A 20496-nucleotide genomic window follows, 5' to 3' on the forward strand; every position below is an offset into this window, starting at 1 on the left:
GAAAACAAGAATGATGGGCTTGGGTTTTGCCATACTCATTTAGGTTTAACAGGGTTACCTAAGTAGTAGCTTTCACTTCTATGGTTCTTCTACCAAATTGGTTCTGATCTACAGCATGAGCCAAGCAATTCACAATTCTCCAAGAAGCTATTCGATGAGTACTTCTGTTGTCATGCAGAAAGCAGAGAAACATTAATCACATTAGATTTCCTCTTAAAACTTCAACTGCTGTAGAGTATTCAACCATAACTGTAGTTGTTCAGCTCAATGATAACATTTACCTAATGAGACCAAAAATCTAACCCATTGCCTTTATTGGTTCCACAGTCACTGATTTCCCTTACTGTAGTCCCCTCTTTTCCAAGGGGGATATGTTCCAAGAAACCACTGATACTACTAAATCATATATCTATAATATTTTATATAATCATATATATATATGTTCTTTTCTATACATAGCACAGTAAGAGATTAATAACAACTAATAATAAAGTAGAACAATTATAACAATAAACTGTAATAAGAGTTATGTTAGGATACTTGAACACAAGCACTGTGATAGCACAACAGTTAATCTAATGGACTGCATAGCTATTAAGTGATAAATAGGTGGGGAGTGTATACAGTACGAAGATGCTTGTCAGAGAGCTAATTCATTTCCTGGGCCAGACAGAATGTGATTTTATCATGCCATTCAGAATGGCATGCAATTTAAAACTTGTTAATTGCTTATTTCTTGGATTTTTTATTTAATATCTTTGGACCATGGTTGAACACAGGGAACTTAATCCAAGGAAAGCGAAACTGTAAATAAGTGGGAAACTACTGTATTTTCTTTTTAACTTAAGCGAGAGGAGGGAAAATAAGAAACAGATTCCACATGCTCCTGACTGGGATCCACCAACAACCCCTGTCGGGGGCCAATGCTCTGCCCATTTGGGGACATGCTAGCAACAGATATTTTTAGCACCTGAGGCAGATGTTTCATGGAGCCTGGGGCAAACATACTGGAATCAATCCAGCAATAGCTGTGGGAGGAGAAGAGATAGAGAGAGAGAAAAGGGTAGGATAAGGTTGAAGAACCAGATGGTCACCTCTCCTGTGTGTTCTGACTGGCAATCAAATTTGGGACATCCAAACATTGAATGGACACTCTACCACTGAGCCATCTGGCTAGGGTAGAACTACTGTGTTTATTTATTCACACATTCTCTCTTTCATTGATGCTCTGTGATGTGCCTTTCACACTTTGATGGGCACTAGGGTCAATATTATATTTAAAAGAAAACGCGCCCAGCCTGACCAGGTGGTGGTGCAGTGGATAGAGCGTTGAACTGGGTCATGGGGGACCCAGGTTCAAAACCCTGAGGTCGCTGGCTTGACCGCAGGCTCATCTGGTTTAAGCAAGGCTCACCACCAGCTTGAGCCCAAGGTGTCTGGCTAGAGCAAGGGGTCACTCGCTCTGCTCTACCCTCCCGATCAAGGCATGTGAGAAAGCAATCAATGAACACCTAAGGTGCTGCAATGAAGAACTGATGCTTTTCATCTCTCCTTTCCTCTCTGTCTGTCCCTATCTGTCCCTCTCTCTGTCTCTGTCTCACACACACACACATACACACACACACACACATATACCCATTAAGGAGCACTCACACAAAGCTTACTTCATCATTTTACATATGTGCCTTTGGTTCTAGTAATATATCATATTCCAAAGAAATGTGTCAAGAATCTTAGATATTAAATATAAAGATAGTAAAAAAATAGCCATAAAAACAAAATCCCAAAATTTAGAGGTCCCAGGAAGATAAAATAAGTATAGATGTGTCAATAGTTATTGTGATGGGCTTGAAAATATGAGTTGCCATGCAGAATAACTGCTTATGGTTGCCAACTTTAATTTTTAATTTTTTAAAATTTTATTTATTGATTTTTATAAAGAATCAGAGAGAGAGAGAGAGATTTTAGAGAGAGAGAGAAAGAGGGGGGAAAGGAGTGGGAAGCATCAACTCATAATAGTTGCTCCCTGTATGTGCCTTGACCCAGAAAGCCCTGGGTTTTGAACTGGTGACCTCAGTGTTCCATATCGATACTTGATCTACTGAACCACCACAGATCAGGCCCCAAGTTTGATTTTTAAAAGAGAAGCTGGAAATACTGACTTCTTATGTGACTCTCAGAATGTTTCATTTAATAATTACTCAAGTTAAAAAACAAACAAAATATTGTGGTAGCTAAATATTATTTCACTTCCAGATTTAAACCAATATCCATTATTTACCTAATTCTATCATAAGTTAGAAATCAGCTAAATTATTAAGATCCCAGAGTTTTGTTTTTTTATCTAAACAGTAAATTGTGATAGATGCTTTGAACAGAAGATATATTTCACATATATCAACAAATTTGTTGTATTTCAATGAATAAATAGTTCTATGTCACTATTTTTCAAAGTTGCTTTTTACACTTAATAGTATGATTTGGACAACATTTCATATAAGTACATAAAGAAATTGGTTTGCTACACTAACTACTGCATTAAATTTTTTCATATGGATTTACTAATTTTTAAAAAATGAATGTTTAGATTGTTTTCAAATCTCATTACTAAATGCAGTTCTGTAATGAAATATCTCTATATGTTTCTACAGTTGTGTGTGTATTTCTAGTAAATATATATATCTACACAGGAAACTGCTTGATTATACTTCTCTGCATGTTGATAAACAATAACAAATTGTCTCCCCAAGTCTCAAACCAATTTTCAGTCTCACTGAAAGTAGATTAGAGCACCTCTTCCTCACATTCCAGCTCCTGATACATCTTATCAAACTTCCTCGTTATTTTGTCCATCTGATGGGTGAAAATATTATAGTTCATAATTTTATTACTATTACAGAGTTTGAGGATTGCATATATTAAAAATGTTTATTTATATATAATAAATCCTTGTTTCTCATCTATTAATTTTTTTCTCATTTTCTAACTGAGAATGTATTATGTCTATTGGATATGAATACTCCTTCTGCTACATACACTTCAAATACTTTATCTCAGTATTTTATTTTGTCCTTTGTTTTAAAAAAAATAGTTGTCAAATCTGTTAAACTCTGGAAGACCTTATCACAAGATTCTTGTGCTTTGTTTTAATGTTTAAATACTTTTAACATGATTGCATTTAAGATTTATTTCCAAACATGTGTGAGATAAAAACTAAAATTTAATTTTTACTTGCAAAAGGTATTGCCAATAATTCCAACACCATTTATTAAAAACCATCCTTTCTTCATAATTTTAAAAGTGCCTCCTTTATCATGAGATATATTGCTACATATTTTCTGGTCTACTTTTCAATATGTTGTGTTCATTTAACTATTTATCGGTTCTCATGGTAACATTAAACTATCTAAATTATAATAACTTTACTGTGTATTTTGGTAGTTTTCAGGGTGAGAATCAATTTTTCCCCTAGATTGTAATGTTTTCAAGAACTATGCATAGCTTCACCAGCACCTCTACCCTATCTTTATCGATGCCAGTTACATCGCTGATATTTCCATTATCTTACATGATATACTTTATTCTGAATGTTGTTCACAAGACAGCTGCCACTGTTGGATACATATTACTGGACGTTTACTTTGTGTCTGTAAACTCTCTAGGCATTTTAAATATATTTTCTTATTAAGGCTCCGCAAAAACCTTTCAAAGTATTGTAATAGCTGTCAAGCACTTGCAGTATATTCCCTCTGATTTGTTTGCCATTTTTTTGCAGCTTACTACCAACAGATAATGCCAGTGTTTCTTTGGATAGAGCTTCCCTCATGTTGCCAGCCTTCTTTACCTGTGTATGTGAAGAGGGACATCCCCTATGTCAGCCTTAGACCATGACTGAGAGTGCAGAGTGTAAATTCTCTAGTTTCTTCATCCCCTGGTTGAGTCAACAAAGAGGTGATGTTCCCATTTCCATCAGAAGTCCCCTGTGGGACCAAAATAAACCTTTCTCAGTACTGTATTGATAACTCATTTGTGTCTGATTTCAATCTCTTTCCTGAGAATACTTTCTTACACATCATTTTTACATAAAAACTCACCTGAAGATATGTACCCAGGGATTCTATCCTAAGACAGCTAGTTACAATATAATGTCCAAGAAAAACTGAGATTTAGAGAGTTTACAGATTAATACAATGTCACACTGAAAATAAGTGGTAAAATCTGACTGAATAGTTTCCTGAAATTATTTAAAATTATTTAAGATATTTGGGTTCAATTTCCTTTTGTTTATAAAACCACTCACGTGTTTCACTTTTCTTGTTGCCCTTCCAGTCATCCCTTAGCAACGCCTGCTATTACTGCCCCTTGTGGGTAAACCCTCTATTCAACAAGAACTAGAGACTGATAAGGAAGAATATACTGAATGTTGTGATTTGAACAGTCAGAGTGAGGACCATGTTTCCTTAGACCCACTTTCCCTTGTGTTTCTAGGTTAAAGTTGATCAAAAGAGGAATTTGTACAAGATTTGGAAGTGAAGCAGCAATCATTATTCTTGGATGGACTTTGTGGTCAGATGCATTCAGAGGTGCTCAGTGGGTCCTTTCGTGTTTGCATCTCTCCCTCCAGATGACCAGCAGTGATTCCAAGTTCATATATAGTTGAGCCAAGAAGCTCAGAGGTGATACCACATAGAAGCAACAGGTCCAAAGACCTCTGCGTGAGCTCACCTTTTGTCATTCTCCTTTAGAAGTTGGGTATACTTAGCTCCTTAGATTTAACTGAACATTGATTCATTCGCCTGCACTGGTTTCCTAGGAGAATAGGCTAGTGACTCTTTCTCTTCTTCCACTGACCATCCAGATGTTTGCTTTTCCAGCTTCTCCATCATATGCAATACCTTATTTCTTTCCGAGTCACTTAGTCCCTTCAGATTCAGTAGCCATGCTTCTCTAACTGAACTCTGATAGAGGCAATGTCTTAAATAGAAACTAACATTGAATTTAAATTTCCTCCCCAAACACTTGAAATATCAAAGAGAAAACTTTTAAAAATGTAACTGTCAAATACAGTTTAATTTTTTCATTCAAGAGCAATTTTAGAAGCATCTTCTCTGAATATGCAAACTATCTTTTTTTATACAAGAGATTGCTGGTATTTTTCTGCTTTCTCATGTTTTTTTGCAATTGTAAAAATAACCAAGGAATTAATTTTGAAGTAAATCATGCTGCAAGCCTTTTTTTCTAGATTCCTTAGGAAAATTCTGTTGTTTTAATGTTATTTAAGTAGTGACAAGATCAGAAAAATAAGAGTTATTAAACCAGGTCATGACAGTTTATGAGTGTGAAAGTTGACATTCAATTTATGCAAACAAGAAAAATAAAAAAAAGGGGGTTGGTTTTGAATATATTAAGAATTAATTTTGACCTAAACAGATGGTGGAGTAGTGGATAGACTATCGACCTGGAACCCAGGTTCTGGTCCCCAAGGTCACCAGTTTGAGCAAACTATGAGTCCATTCTAAAAGTGATGTGTTTTTTACAATGTGTTTTAACTGATTATTAATTTATTTTATCTCATCAATTGCTACAACCACCATACATGATAATAAAAATGACATTTTCATTTTACAAATAAGAAATAAAAAAATCTTAGAATTTCTTCAAGTTCATGTTTCAGTAGGTCATAGAATCAAGATTTGAAACTAGACGGTGTCAATCAGAGCCTGCATGCTTAATCACTATGCTGCCTGCTTACAAGTAAAGTTTGGGCAGATAAGGTGGCCAGATAGTAAATGACTAATATGTTAAAGGTTTTCATTTAAAAACAACACCACAAATATTGAAAACTGTCATTTACAAAGCAATTTTTTGTTATTTTGCATCATGCTAAGTGTAGATTTTCTATGATCCTCAAGGCAATCCTGCAAAAATGGGTATTGTTTGCCATTTTACAGACAGTTTAAGTTATTGCCCGAGGCCACTCAGTGTCAGAGTTGAAATCAAACTATGTGTGTGTAAAAGAAACCCAGATAGTTATTTATTTATTTATTTATTTATTTATTTATTTATTTTCTATTTTTCCAAAGTGAGAAGCCAAAAGGCACACAGACAGACTCACGCATGTGCCCGACTGGGATGCACCTGGCATGCCCAATAGGGGGTGATGCTTTGCCCATCTGTGGTGTTGCTCCTTTGCAACAGGAGCCATTTTGGCACCTGAGATGGAGGCCATGGAGCCATCCTCAGCGCCCTGGGCCAACTCTATCTAATAGAGCCTTGGTTGCTGGAGGGGAGATGGGGGGAGGGGAGAGAGAGAGAGAGAGAGAGAGAGAAGCAAGAGGGGTGAGTTGGAGAAACAAATGGATGCTTCTCCCATGTGCCTTGACCAGGAATCAAACCTGAGACTTCCACACACCAGGCTGACACTCTACCATGGAACCAATCGGCCAGGGCTTAGTCCTCATTTTCTGTTTACTTCTGATTGACAGATGTGCCCATCATAAATGTGTAGAGAAAAGATATTGAGAAAGCCAGTATTTTTTTTTTCTCAATTACAATTGACATTCAGTATTATTTTATATTAGTTTCAAGTATACAGCTTAGTGCTTAGACATTTACATAAATGATGAAGTGATCTCACTGATAGTTCTAGTACACACCTGGTACCACAGTTATTACAATATTACTGACTCTATTCCCTATGCTGTATTTGACATCTCTGTGAGAGAAGGCCAGAATTTTTGAATCCCTTGTTTTGTTAATCCCTGCCATCAGTTTAATTGAGACATTTCTTTCTGAAAATATGACTTATGTATGGTTTATTCAGGTCCCCCTCCCCTTTCATCAGTAAAGGAGAATTTGAAGAAAGAAAACAGTTGTGCTATGCTTGTCTCTAATTTCTTAACTCAGTGATACATTTTTGAGGGGATGCATGTGCCAAACCAAGTGTTACAAAAAGGGAAAGGAAATCAATAATTTTGACTTTAGAGAATATTATGATGAAGATTAAATGCATTTGTTGAATAATACATGTAGGGCCAGCAGTTGCAGCCATCACATCCATACACATGCAGGTTCTCACTGGATTCTGGAAGACAGTAAAAAACAGTGGAGCCAAAAAATGGTGGGGCATTCCTTTATTCAAGTCTTTCACCAGAGGGCGAGCAAACACACAGGGAAAACCCACTTCCTTTTCACTCAGGACTCACAAAGCCACTGACACATTCTTCAGTTCCACAACCAGGAGAATCTTCTCCAGTTTCTCCTAGAATCAAAGGCCTCACCAGCCACAGCATAGCTCACAAAAACCCTTCACCTCTTTTTCCCATCTCCTTCTCGCTGTTCTCACTCTGCAAAAAAAAATGGCTTCTCTCTCTTCCAGCACACATTAGCAAGACAATGGCCCTTCCCAAGCAGGAATGTAATTTACAATTTCTTATATCACACACCCGGCACTGCCTAGCACCACTTTTTAACACTAAAAGTGAGCAAACTAAAAAAATACAGATTTTACAAACTCATGTGCCCAACAATACATTTTTTAGTATTTGCTATATGGATAATAATCAAGTAGAGAGTTATTCAATGTAGTTTAGGAAAGAAAGTACCAATGAGCATAAAACTACGTGTGGTTAATCACAGAATTTCTTTCACCAGCACGCAAGCACAACCCCTACTACAAAGACACTTTATAGTCATGATCTACTTCTCAGGGCCAGCTCTTATCCTAGGGACAGTGAATAGACTCACCCTAAAACTTCCACTCTCAGGTCTTTTCATATAAATTTCATTAAACTAGCTCTGTCTACTCATCAATAAATTATCTTCTCAATCAATCTCTGTCAGCCCAGGGTCTGACTGATCTTGAAGTGAGGAGCTTGTTCATCTACACCACACAGAGCTAGTTTGGTCTTGAAAATTATGATACATTTTCTTTTACCAACATGGTATATTTTTATCAGGCTATTAACTCTTCAACCTTTTTTTTTTTTTCAGTTAAATACGACAGTACAAATACAAGCCTTATCTTTAGTGCTGCTATTAATTTCTAAAATAACTCAAAATTAAATCAATTTTTGAAACTTTAAGACTAACACAGAGTTCTCAGTGACCTCAAATTATTCTGAATGAGAATCTGAATGTATCACAATTGATAGGAAAACAACTGTTCCATTAAACAACCTTGATTTCCAAATTACATTTTTAAAAAGGGAGATAGAGAGAAAAACAAATAAAATTCAATAGGGGAGCTGATTTCATGGATAATAAATGATGTACCTATTAACAGAGTCATAAAACAAGAAAACAAGGTGATTGAACTGATTGCAGGGAGAGGAAAGTTATGCAAATGAAGAGAGCCTTGTTAAAATAATCAAGACAAAGTGATTCACTGATTCAGTACCTAGCAGTTTTTTTAATTGCTGCTACAATTAATCCTTTTCTTTAGCAAGCTATCCTTTCAAAAGGTTGGTTTCACTTGCAATGATTTAAGGTGGGTTAGACATAATATCAACCTGAGTTCAAGTTTCAAAATAATGCTATAGGTAGAACTAGTTCTACAGAGAAAGATGCTTTAAAAATATACTTGGGTAATCCTCATGGAATATAATGACCATTTTTTTTTCCTTCAAACTAACATGTTTTAATAAGTACTCTAACTAATGATAGAGAATTGGAAGAACTCCCTACCCCCCAGCTCTAGAAATGCTGTTGACTGCTAAGGCTTCTCATTTATGGCTAGAGCTTTATTAATTCATATGAGTCTGTTGTTAATACTATCCTGTTTTTATTAGCTTGGTTCAGTGAACATATTACAAACTATGTTCTAAAGTGGAGAAAAGGTTTAGTCTCAAGGTGTGTATAACATATATAGATTATTTATATTAAAAAACCCTAAAAAATAAAAGGCAAAAGTTATTTCTCCCACCTCTATGTCCCTGAAAGCCTATATATGTATATTGATTGACACATCCACACATATAAATAAGAAAATAAGTTACAAAATTCTAGTAAAGATATTGACCCACTGCGATCATCTTGGCAAAATTAACTGAATTTATAAATGACATAACACAGATTTCCTCTTCCAAAGAACTTGAAACACTAACAAATATGTCTTTGATTTTTACCTTCATCCCACTTGTACATAATAGACTCATGTGCATGTGTAATTTCTGCAAGGGGTTAAAGCAACAACTCTGAGTAGACTATTCACTTTGAACCCTGCTTTTAAACACTGAATTATATTACATATTTAATAATTCTTCAAACAAGAAAATATTTGAATTCAATAGTACAAGTGGTTGGCTGTTTATCAAATTGTAGGTAATTTTCATTTACCTTATTCACAGAGACTCCTCATGGACACGATATGTTTGAAGATACACTATGTTTGTTAATATCTTGAAATAAAGAGTGTATTTGGATATTCATACCAAATTATTGAGTATTAGCTTAGATGTTTTATTCTGCTGATATAGACTTTTGGGTTACAGGCATGTCCTTAATTATATTTCAGTTTTATTCTATGAAGCCAATTACTGTAACTGAATAAATCAGACCTCATCTAGGTAAAGTCACAATTCATGGTGCATCATATTCTAAGAGTATTTCTTGACATAAGAAGAGACAAGCACAGGAAGTTAGAACTAGTAGATTTTTAAAACTTTAATTGTAAATATTATGTAGAGTTTAGTACATTCCACAAAAATTGTAATCATGTTAAATGTATTTATTCCTCTCTCTATTTTAGAATTTTGCTTAAAAAAATTGGAAAGTGATCCAAAAACCCCTCAAAATATCATTTTATCTGTTATGTCATAAAAATGTAGAAGTTATAAAAGTTACAGTGTCTAGAGGCAATGAAAACTTAATTATTTTAAACCTATTTCAAAGTGACACCTTTAAAAATCTTATCACAATTTACTAAAACCAAACCTTTTCCTTTCCTTTCCTTTTAAAATTATTATTTAAAAACAATTAATGAGCTTCTAATGAGATAGAACATTTTGTTGAGTAGATAAATGGGTAAATTAGTATGCAATTCACAAAAGAGAGAACTGCATAATATAATTAAAAATATGTTCACTCTTACTTGTAAACATAGAAATGCAAATTAAAAACTTTTGTCAAATGCAAAGACTAAAACAGGTAAAACTCAATTATGTTGGTTATGCAGTGAGATGGGAATCCTAAAGCACAGAAGGTGTGTTAATAATGCCTAGAAATTAACTGAATGATAAATATAATTGACATATAAATGTTTATGATTTCCATTCTACTATTTTTATTTTTAGATAAACATTCTGAGAAAACAAGTGTGGACAAGTCCTGCCGGGGGTGAGGACAACGGAGACACAAAGACCCGGCTCCAGGAACCAGGTTCAGTGACACAGATCCACTTTATCCAGGAAGTAAACTAGCTTATATACATGTATTCAGCCTATAGGGTGTTACAGCGTGTTCTTCAAAGCCAATGGCTAAAAAATCAGGGAGTGGCGTGGTTAGTGCTAAGTCACTTCCTTATAGCGGGCAAGCTTCCTTCCTGGGTGTGCCCAGGAGGCTTCTGGGAGCTGGAGTATTCTCACAGCATTGCATCAGCCATAGCTGCTGGGAACGTGCTCTGCGCTCCACTTATATCTCCCCCTTCTCTTTTAAGTAAGGCCAATTGGACTTGATGAATGACAGCTTGTTGTTGTTGTAGCTTCTGAATGCTATGTGTTATGCAATGGAACCCTAGTAGAACTAAAACAACTATAATACCTATTATACTGTATGCTAATAGATTAGCTGGATTAAACAATGGCAAGCTTCTGTAATGTTTGACTAGTTAGGAAATAGAACGGGGGTCTTAAACAGGGGATTCCTCCTACGGGTCGGGATGTCATTTTTCTCCCATTGTGTTACAGAGACCTTCTAGGTGCCATTAAACACAATTCCATTTTGATTGTAAAAAATGGACGTAGGTCAGGACAACTTTGGCAAATGGATGTTACTCATATACCTTCATTTGGCAAACAGTCCTATGTCCACGTTACAGTGGATACCTATTCTGGATTTATAGTAACCTCTGTCAGAACAGGAGAGGCTGCTAAGCATGTTATAGCTCATTGTCTGTATTCATTGTTTTATTATTGGATTTCCTAAACTGGTTAAACTGACAATGCTCCTGCATATGGAGCAAAAGCATTTACTGTATTTTGTCAAACCTTTCGAATTATGTGTATTTCTTACAATCTTTAAAGTCAAGGTATTATTAAAGTGTACCCAGCAAATATTTTAAGGGCAATTTAAAAAAAATTAAAAGGGGGGAGTCATATCCTGGAACTCCTACAGGTCCACTATACTGAGCTTTTTACTTAAAAAATTTTAAATTTCTTTTGAATGCTGATGAACAGGAGACGCCAAATCTTTTTCTTCTGCAAACTACTACCTTCTTTATTTGATCCACCTAATAACACTGTTTTGTCTTTTTCCAAATAGCCCCAGATATATGGAAAAGATTTATACAGGCGGATAGGGATCCTCAAACCCCTCAGTGAGATCTTTGGAGCATGGCTTTTACGATACCTAGAGGCAGAAAAAACCCAATAGAGATCAGGGGAACTACCAACTTTTAGGATACACCCTTAAAGGCTCCAACACCCCAAAGGGGTCTCATAGGATGCCATCTGGGTCCTGTTTCAATAGTGGAAAGGAAGGTCATTGAGCTAAAGCCTGCCAGACTTACATGCCTCTGCTGTGAGGAAACAGGGACACTGGAAGGTAGGTTTCTCCCTCGCTCCTCTAAGGGAGGGTTCAGTCTCTTCCAGCCCTGCTCCAGCCACCTATGACCTAACCTTGCCCAGAATGCTGGGGTTTGCCACTGAAGGCTGAAGGTGCCCAGGGCCGTCGACCCCATCTACGACACTGTGGACGTGGACGAGCCTAGGGTATTGCTTCCAAGAAGCAGGTAAACTGATCTCATCTGCACAAGGGCCACTTAACTATGTCTTGCCTGAATAGTCAGGTTTTTTATTCTTCCCTCGAAGATCTCTGTTGTGGGTGTTCATAGTCCTACTTTCTGCTGCTTTGTTTAATATATAGTGTTTCCTTTATTCCTCCTACCTCAAGGCCCCATTCATATTTCAGACTGGGACCTACTCCTAATTTACAGCTCTCTTTCTCTCTTTTGCCAGCTTCTATTATGAATCTACCTTTGCCACCCAGCTTAGTGTATCCCAAGGCTCTCTTTACCACACCACAGTCTCAGAGCTCCAGGGAAAAGCAACCTGGTCTCATCTCTCCAGGCATAGGAGAATAGAAGCTCCATCTCCACACATGCTGCATATGGCTTTTCCAGTCTACCTGAATCATTACCAGCTAGAAGCAGTGGTCGTTGGGACTTGGACATGAGCTGCAAAATATAGAATTGTGACAACAATTCCAGTGCTATGCAAACTTTTTCTGGAGGTGGACTTTTCCTGGACTCCTCCTCCTTGGGACAGCTAGTAACAGACTGAACTGGGGTTGGGTTGCATTTATCAGGGACTTGGCATGGTGTTGGGGCCAACTTGGACTTGTTGAACATGTTAAGGACACTACTCTTTTATGGATTCTTGCTGTATTGGCCAAGATTTTGCTTAAAGCCTTTAATCACTGTAAAAAAAAAAATACAAGACTGGATAAAGAAGATGTGGCACATATACACCATGGTTTACTATTCATCCATAAGAAATGATGACATCAGATCACTTACAACAAAATGGTGGGATCTTGATAACATTATACGGAGTGAAATAAGTAAATCAGAAAAAAACAAGAACAGCAAGATTCCACACATTGGTGGGACATAAAAACAAGACTCAGAGACATGGACAAGAGTGTGGTGGTTAAAGGGGGCGGGGGGAGGGAAGGAGGGATGGAGGGAGGGGGAGGGGGAGGGGCACAAAGAAAACTAGATAGAAGGTGACGGAGGACAATCTGACTTTGGGTGATGGGTATGCAACATAATTGAATGACAAGATAACCTGGACATGTTTTCTTTGAATATATGTACCCTGATTTATTGATGTCACCCCATTAAAATTAATAAAAATTTATTTATTAAAAAAAATGGATGTATGTCCATGCATGCCCCCTTCCCACAAAGGTCCCTGAGTCCAAACATGAAAGGAATGGCTTGCTGTAGGCTGTGTACTGCATATGTTTGCAAGGCACATTACACAAATTACAACAACATGACAAATCATACAATTTCAACAATTACAAAGGTACATTTCACCAGTCTCTGAGCACTTTGCCAAAAGCACAAAATGTCCTCGGCCTTCTTTCTAGCCATGGGAAAAGCTTCCCAGGCAGGGGAGTGCCTCCAGCAAAGCCGCCCCTCACCCCCATCAGGGTATTTCACATTGTCCAAAATCCGTAAGTCCATCCAACAAAGGAGCCAGTGCTCACTCCAGCCATAGTCTAGGAAATAAGTCCACTCACATGGAGTGTCAGCCATCCCCTCATTCCTGCCATCCTGGCAGGTCTTACACTGTCCCAAGGAGGAGCACATGGCAATGGCAGTCAGCATCTCCATCTCTGCTCCAGAGAGCATGATGGCATCGAAACCTATGTCCCAAAATGTCAGCAAACCCACCAGCAGCTTAGCAGGAACTCCCTGCCATTCCAGCGGCCACACGGCGATGCAAGGCTGGCTTCCATTCATCCTCCCACCGCAGCTGCTGCCCTTTACCTTCTGGAGTCTGCAGATCGCAACTCCGCCCAATTCTCCTCATCCTCCAAAGATGAACTGAAAACACCAGCTCACACTGTCGGGCTCGAGCCCCGGGCTGCCGCTGCCTGCGTCTGGGAGTCAGCAGTTACTATAGCACACATAAGCAAGAACAGAGCACCAGGGCCTGGGGGCCCATCAGGGGCAATTCTCTGGGCCCACCCCGCCAAAGCCTCCACATCCCCCCAGGGGGTGGGGCGCGCATGCCAGTCGCAAGGTCTTCTTCTAGAGCGCTGAGGACCTCCTCCCCTCAGGCATAGTCAGTGTGGCGAAGGCCAGGGCTGTGGCTTTGGACCTTGAAGACTGAAGCACTTAGTGGGTGCCCAAGAAACCCTGTCAAGCAGCTTGGGGGGTTCCTGGGATCTAAATTGGCTGAAAAACACAAGCATAACCTCTGCCTTGCATTAGAAGAGGGTGTGATCCCCGCCATTGTGCCATGGCTGGGTCCTTCCAGCGTCATTTCAGAGAGAGGGGCGGGGGAGAGAGAGTGAGAGATACAGAAAAATAGACAGACAGACAGACAGACAAACAGAAAAAAGACATGCAGACCCATGGGGGCGTATAGGCTGGCCCATGGGTCTGCAGCAGGAACACGTGTTGGAGAAAATGGCGTCTGAGAGGCTGGGTTGTGGCACTGAGCCCTGGCAGGGAATGTGGAAGTAGTGACTTCTGCTTTTCCCTGTGGCAGAGCTGATGGCGCAATTAGCAATTCGGTTGGTTTCATTTCTGTGCGCTCAGCCATGATTTTGTCAAACTCGGAGGCTAAACTACTTTCCTCCTCAGCGGAGGGGGTGAATAGGGAGGTAGAGTCTTCTCAGAAAGAGAAGTAGCCTGTAGGACCTTAGGGACCGGCAGACGGTCCCCAGCAGGAGCACAGGTCAGGCAGGCGTGTATTGCCAATAAGGCAGGAGTGAGGCTGAGGGAAGGTTTGCCCTCCATGCACCTCAGCTGAATGAACACGTCGGAGAGCTCGGACCCAAGTATCCGGGTCCCAGAGGGGCACATCCTCAATCCAGGGATTGAAACCACAGATGAATCCCAGTAAGTACAGGGATCCTTTTCACAAACTTCAACTCGTCTACTCTGCAATAGGGCATGCAGGGCTCCAGCCTGCAGGACACGATAGTGGGGGAGAAGGTTTCCCATTGCAGAGGGTCACTCACCCATCCCTTGGATGCCGGTTAGGTCCCTGCCCCATGTTTGGTCGTCAGTTGTGGACAAGTCCTGCTGGGGGTGAGGATGTCGGAGACGCAAAGATCCAACTCTGGGGACCAGGTTCAGTGATTCAGATCCACTTTATTCAGGAAGTAAGCTAGCTTATATACATGGGTTCGGCCTATATGGTGCTACAGCGTGTTCTTCATAGTCAATGGCTGAAAAGATCAGGGAGCTGAGTGGTTGATGCTCACTTCCTTTTAGTGGATGAGTTTCCTTCCTGGTTGTGCCCAGGAGGGTTCTGGGAGCTGGAGTATTCTCATAGCATTGCATCAGCCACAGCTGCTAGGAATGTGCTCTGCGCTCCACCCACAAACAAGAAGAAACATAAAAATGCCTACAAATACTAAAAACATTTCTTAAGTATTTAAAAATGGAAGAAGCAGAATTCTACAAAATAAGAGAATAATGGAATGAATGATTTTATAGCCATGGCATAGTATATTATACTGCCATTAAAAATGATGTCCATAGGTATTGAATATAAAGAAAATCTTTATAATATAACAGTGTTCCAAACATATAAAATAAAATTCAAAAATGGTAATATTAGAAAAATATAATCTCAATTCTATAAAATACATATATACCTAGGAAAATCAGGATTGTAAAAGTGTAGGAAATGGTAAATAAATCTCATTGGTGAAATTCATAGATTATTCTTATTATCTTCTTCATCTTTTTAAATTTGGGAATGAACATATACTACTTTAAAAATGATATATTATATGCACATGCTTAAATGTATGTACACTTGTATATATACACATATAAATACAAACATATTTATATTTCATAAACCTTTACTAATTAATCATCAAGCTCCTTTCAGTTTAACTACACTTTGTTGTTTTTACACAGACATTTTTAATTGCAGTTTCAGTTTAAAAGAACATTGCATTTACAAATACTTCTCAAGCATACCATTGTTCTCTCAATTTCTTAGTCTACAAAATAGCTTTCACTTATCAGATATAAATAAATGATTGGTCACTGTTCCATTTAAAACATTTATAGGTTCTTTTTAATTTATGCCTTTTCAGTTTCATCATATGACTTTAGTTATGAAAAATGGCACCCCATCAATTTAGACCAGAGGTCGGGAACCTTTTTGGCAGAGAGAGCAATGAACGCCACATATTTTAAAATGTAATTCCATGAGAGCCATACAATGACCTCTGTACATTATGCATTATCCAATCAAAATTTGGTGTTGTCTCAGAGGACAGCTGTGATTGGCTCCAGCCACCCACAACCATGAACATGAGCAATAGGAAATGAATGGATTGTAATACATGAGAATGTTTTATATTTTTAACGTTATTATTTTTTTTTATTAAAGATTTGTTTGCAAACCAGATGCAGCCATCAAAAGAGCCACATCTGGCTTGCAAGCCATAGGTTCCCGACCCCTGATTTAGACTGTGTTTGTTTCAGTTAAGGGCATTGATTTTCTAAGAGTAAAATAACTTTGTCTATTATCAAACTGATCAACAAAACACATGTCTATGTTCGTACTTTGCACTATACCCTACCTGATCTTTTATTTTTTTTTTCTTTTCAAGTGAGCAGAGGGAAGATAGAGAAACAGACTCCCACATGTAGCTCATCTGGGATCCACCCAGTAATCCCCCCCATCTGGAGCAGATGCTCAAATCAACTGAGCTATCCTCAGTGCCCGAGGCCAGTGTTTGACCAACCAAGCCACTGGCTGCAAGAGGGGAAGAGAGAAGCAGCCATAGAAGGGGAGGAGAAGCAGATGGTTGCTTCTCTTGTGTGCCCTGACCAGGATGTTAAACACTTGTTGGCTATTATTTGTTTTCTTTAGAAATTTGTTTAGTATTTCTTTCCATTTTTTTAAAGCAAATTCATTTTGTTTGCTTGTTTTGCTATTAAATTATATGAGTTCTTTTATATTTTAAATAATAATCTTTTATCAGATTTGAAAATGTTTTCTCCCGTGTAAAATGTTACTTTCGTATTTTTTAATGGTTTCCTTTGCTGTGCATAGCCACACTTGTTTATTATTTCTTTTGTTACCTTAGATTTTGGTGTCAGACCCCAAAAAATTATTGCAAAGACTGATATAAAGGAATTCACCCTCATGTTTTCTTCTAACAATTTTATGGTTTCAGGTTTATATTGATTTTTAATTTATTTGCATTGATTTTTGTATACCGTGTAAGATAAAGTTTTAGTTTAATTCTTTCACATGTGGCTGTTAATTTTCCTGATACCTTTTGTTGAAGTGACTATCTTTTTCCTGTTGTATATCTTGGCTCTTTTTTCATAAATTAATTGACCAAATATGCTTGAGTCTATTTTTGGGCTTTCTATTCTGAGTCACTGATCTATATGTCTGATGCTATGCCAATACCATATTGTTTTAATTACTATAGCTTTGTAATATAGACACATGATGTTTCTTGCTTTATACTTCTCCCTCAAAATTTCTCCAGTTATTCAAGGTCTTTTGTGGTGCCATACAAATTTTAGAATTATTTTTTTCTATTTTTTGAAAAGATGAAACCCTGGTTAGTTGGCTCAGCAGTAGAGAGTTGGCTCGGCGTGTGGAAGTCCCATCTGCTTCTCCATGCATCCCCCTACCCCTTCTCTCTCCCTCTCTCTCTCATCTGGCTTACCCTCCCATAGCTATAGATTGCATGGTTCAAGCAAGTTGGGCTTGGATGCTGAAAATGGCTTGATTGTCTTGCCTCAGCATCTAAAATAGCTTAGTTGTAGCAGCGGCTTCAGGTGGGCAGAGAATTGCCTGGTAGAGTTCTTGGCTGGTGGATCCCGGTCAGGATGCCTGAGGGAGTCTGTCTCTCTGCCTCCTGGCCTCTCGCTTAATAAAATATAAAATAAAATAAAGACATTGGAATTTTGATAGGGAATTGCATTGATTCTGTAGGTTGCTTTGGGTAGTATGGATATCTTAACAATATTCTTCCAATCCATAAACACAAAATATCTTTCTATTTTTGTGTGCCTTCAATTTCTTTCCTTAATGACTTTCAGTTCTCAGTGTAAATATACTCTTAGGGATTGATATTTTGTTCTTTTTTATGACATTTATTTTTTCACATATTCTTTTGGCCTCTTTCTCTCTACTTACTCTTCTCTGGAATCCCAAATAATGTAAATATCCGTATGCTAGATTTTGTCCCAGAAGTAGCTTATGCATTCTTTGGTTTGTTTTGCTCCTTTGATTGGATGAATTCTACTGCCTTGTCTTTGAGCTTGCAGGATTTTTTTTAATGCTTATTCTAGTTTGTTGCTGATCTCTTATTGAATTTTTTATTAAAATTTTATTATTCAACTCGGTGATTTCTGTTTGCTACATCTTTTGAAATGTTCTAGGTCTGTGTTGAAATTTTTGCTTTGTTTATGCATTTTTTTAACCTTGTTGAACATGTTTCTGATCATTATTTTGAACTTTTTATCAGGTAAATTACTTATTTATGTTTAATTAATGTCTACTTCTGAAGTTTTATTTTGTTCTTTTGTTTGGAAAATATCTGTTTGCTTCTTCATTCTTACTTATTTATTTTTACTTTCTGTACAGATTTCTGCATATTATATCAAACAGACATCTCTCCAAGTCTTGATAAATTGGTCTTGTGTGATAAACAAGACCCTTGATTGTTTTTTTGTTTTGCTTTTGTTGTTATAATATTGTCGGACCTGTAAATGCAAGTCTCAATGGATGCCAAAACCAGGTGATCAATGGGAGCATCCCCTTGGGCAGCTGCTGCAAAAGTTGAGGCACCAGACAAATCCACAGGTTTCTCCCAGGGAAACTTTGGTGAATGTGGGGATGGCACCCGCTATCTTCCTTGGTTTCCAGGAAGGATTGCAGTCAGCTGCTAAATATGTGCTAACTTAGAAGCCTGACTCTCAGCAGCTTTTATACTATGCTAATTGGCATGTTTCAGAGAAAATCTGTGAGAATAATGTTTCTCTCTGCTCCCACTATGCTCAGTGATTCTCAGTGGAAGATCCACAGCATCTCACATGCCAGTCAAGAACTGTTTCTTTATTTACTAGTCTTGTTGGTCTTGTAGATGCAAGACTTGTCAGGTTCCAGCACTAGGTGTTTTGGGGATTCATTTCTCAGGTAAAAGTCCTAAAAGTTGAGATATTTGGTTTAAATCCTTTGTGCTGCACAGAGAAGCTGAGAGTTGTGAGGGTTTTTCTGACTGTTTGTTACTGTGCCAGGTGTGCAGTTAGTGGTAGAAGTGTATTTCAGCTTTTTTTATCCATTCAATGGGAGTATTTTCTCATTCATCTATGTATCAGTGTCACTTGGTTAGATTCAAAATGTCCTTCAGAGGAATTGCTTCATGTGCAGCTATAGATTTGGTGGGACCATTGTAAGTTCAGGAGCCTCCTACATAACCATCTTTGATTGGAACCTAACAAAACTGATTCTTAATCTTTTAAAAATGTGTATTTATAAATTTATGTATAATTTTAGACTGTCCTCAAAAAATTCAAGGCTACCTTTACTGCCAATATTTTTTAAACGTATTTGCTGACATTCATTCATTCATTTATATATTTGGTCAAATGAATCTTTATGGTATACCTAGATTTGCTCAGTTCTTTGTGTGGGTAGGATTGCAACAATGAACCAGACTTAGCCTTAACTTTATAGAGTTAAGGAAACCCATTTATTACAAGTTCCAAATATTACTGTAAGTCATATTTTAACTATAGCTCACAGCCTTCCAACAGTTCATTTTAATACATATTAAGGCACTCAATGAATTAAAGGCAAAATTGAAATCTATTTAACTCAGAAAAGAAAATGATTTAAAAATTAAGCCAATATAGTATCAAATCAATAAAATATGTTGGCCTTCTTTTAAATACACTGTGTGGTTTTATTGTCTTTAAAATACATTTTATTAAAAATCATTCAATGAGATATAGCTCAACCAAGATTAGTTTTGATGGAGTACTGTAACCTTTTATACAAGAGAAAGATTTATCTCTCCTCAAGCCACATATTTATACATTGTCTGATTAGAACAGAATACCAATATCTATGTCAACAAGCCATAGCAATAAAGTTCTTTGCCTAGTAATACTATTAACATTTTAAAAAATAATTATAAACTATTTAATCATATTAAACCAGATTAATTTTAAATTAAAAGAAAAAAGACATAATTAATAAGTTGATATTTTATAAAAACAATTTATGGGACTTTTATTCCCACAATCAATTCTCTAATTTGTTTTCAGTTTTAAAAAAGAAAATAACATTTTATATTTTACATAATAATAAGATTGCAAATGGTAATATAAAAACAAGATCATGATTTAAACTATGTGGATGTTAAACACTTTCTTCAAATAAATTTCCCCTTTAAAACATAATTATCAAAACAATAACATCTGCATTTTAAAATTGAGAAAAAATGTATGTTGCTATTGACCAAAGTACTTTGTAAAAATTAATTTTAACATAAATTTACCTTTATTATTTCTTAAGCATCTCTACAAAGAAGAAAAATGATGTA

This window comes from Saccopteryx leptura, chromosome 7 (genome assembly GCF_036850995.1).
Source record: "Saccopteryx leptura isolate mSacLep1 chromosome 7, mSacLep1_pri_phased_curated, whole genome shotgun sequence".
NCBI lineage: Eukaryota > Metazoa > Chordata > Mammalia > Chiroptera > Emballonuridae > Saccopteryx > Saccopteryx leptura.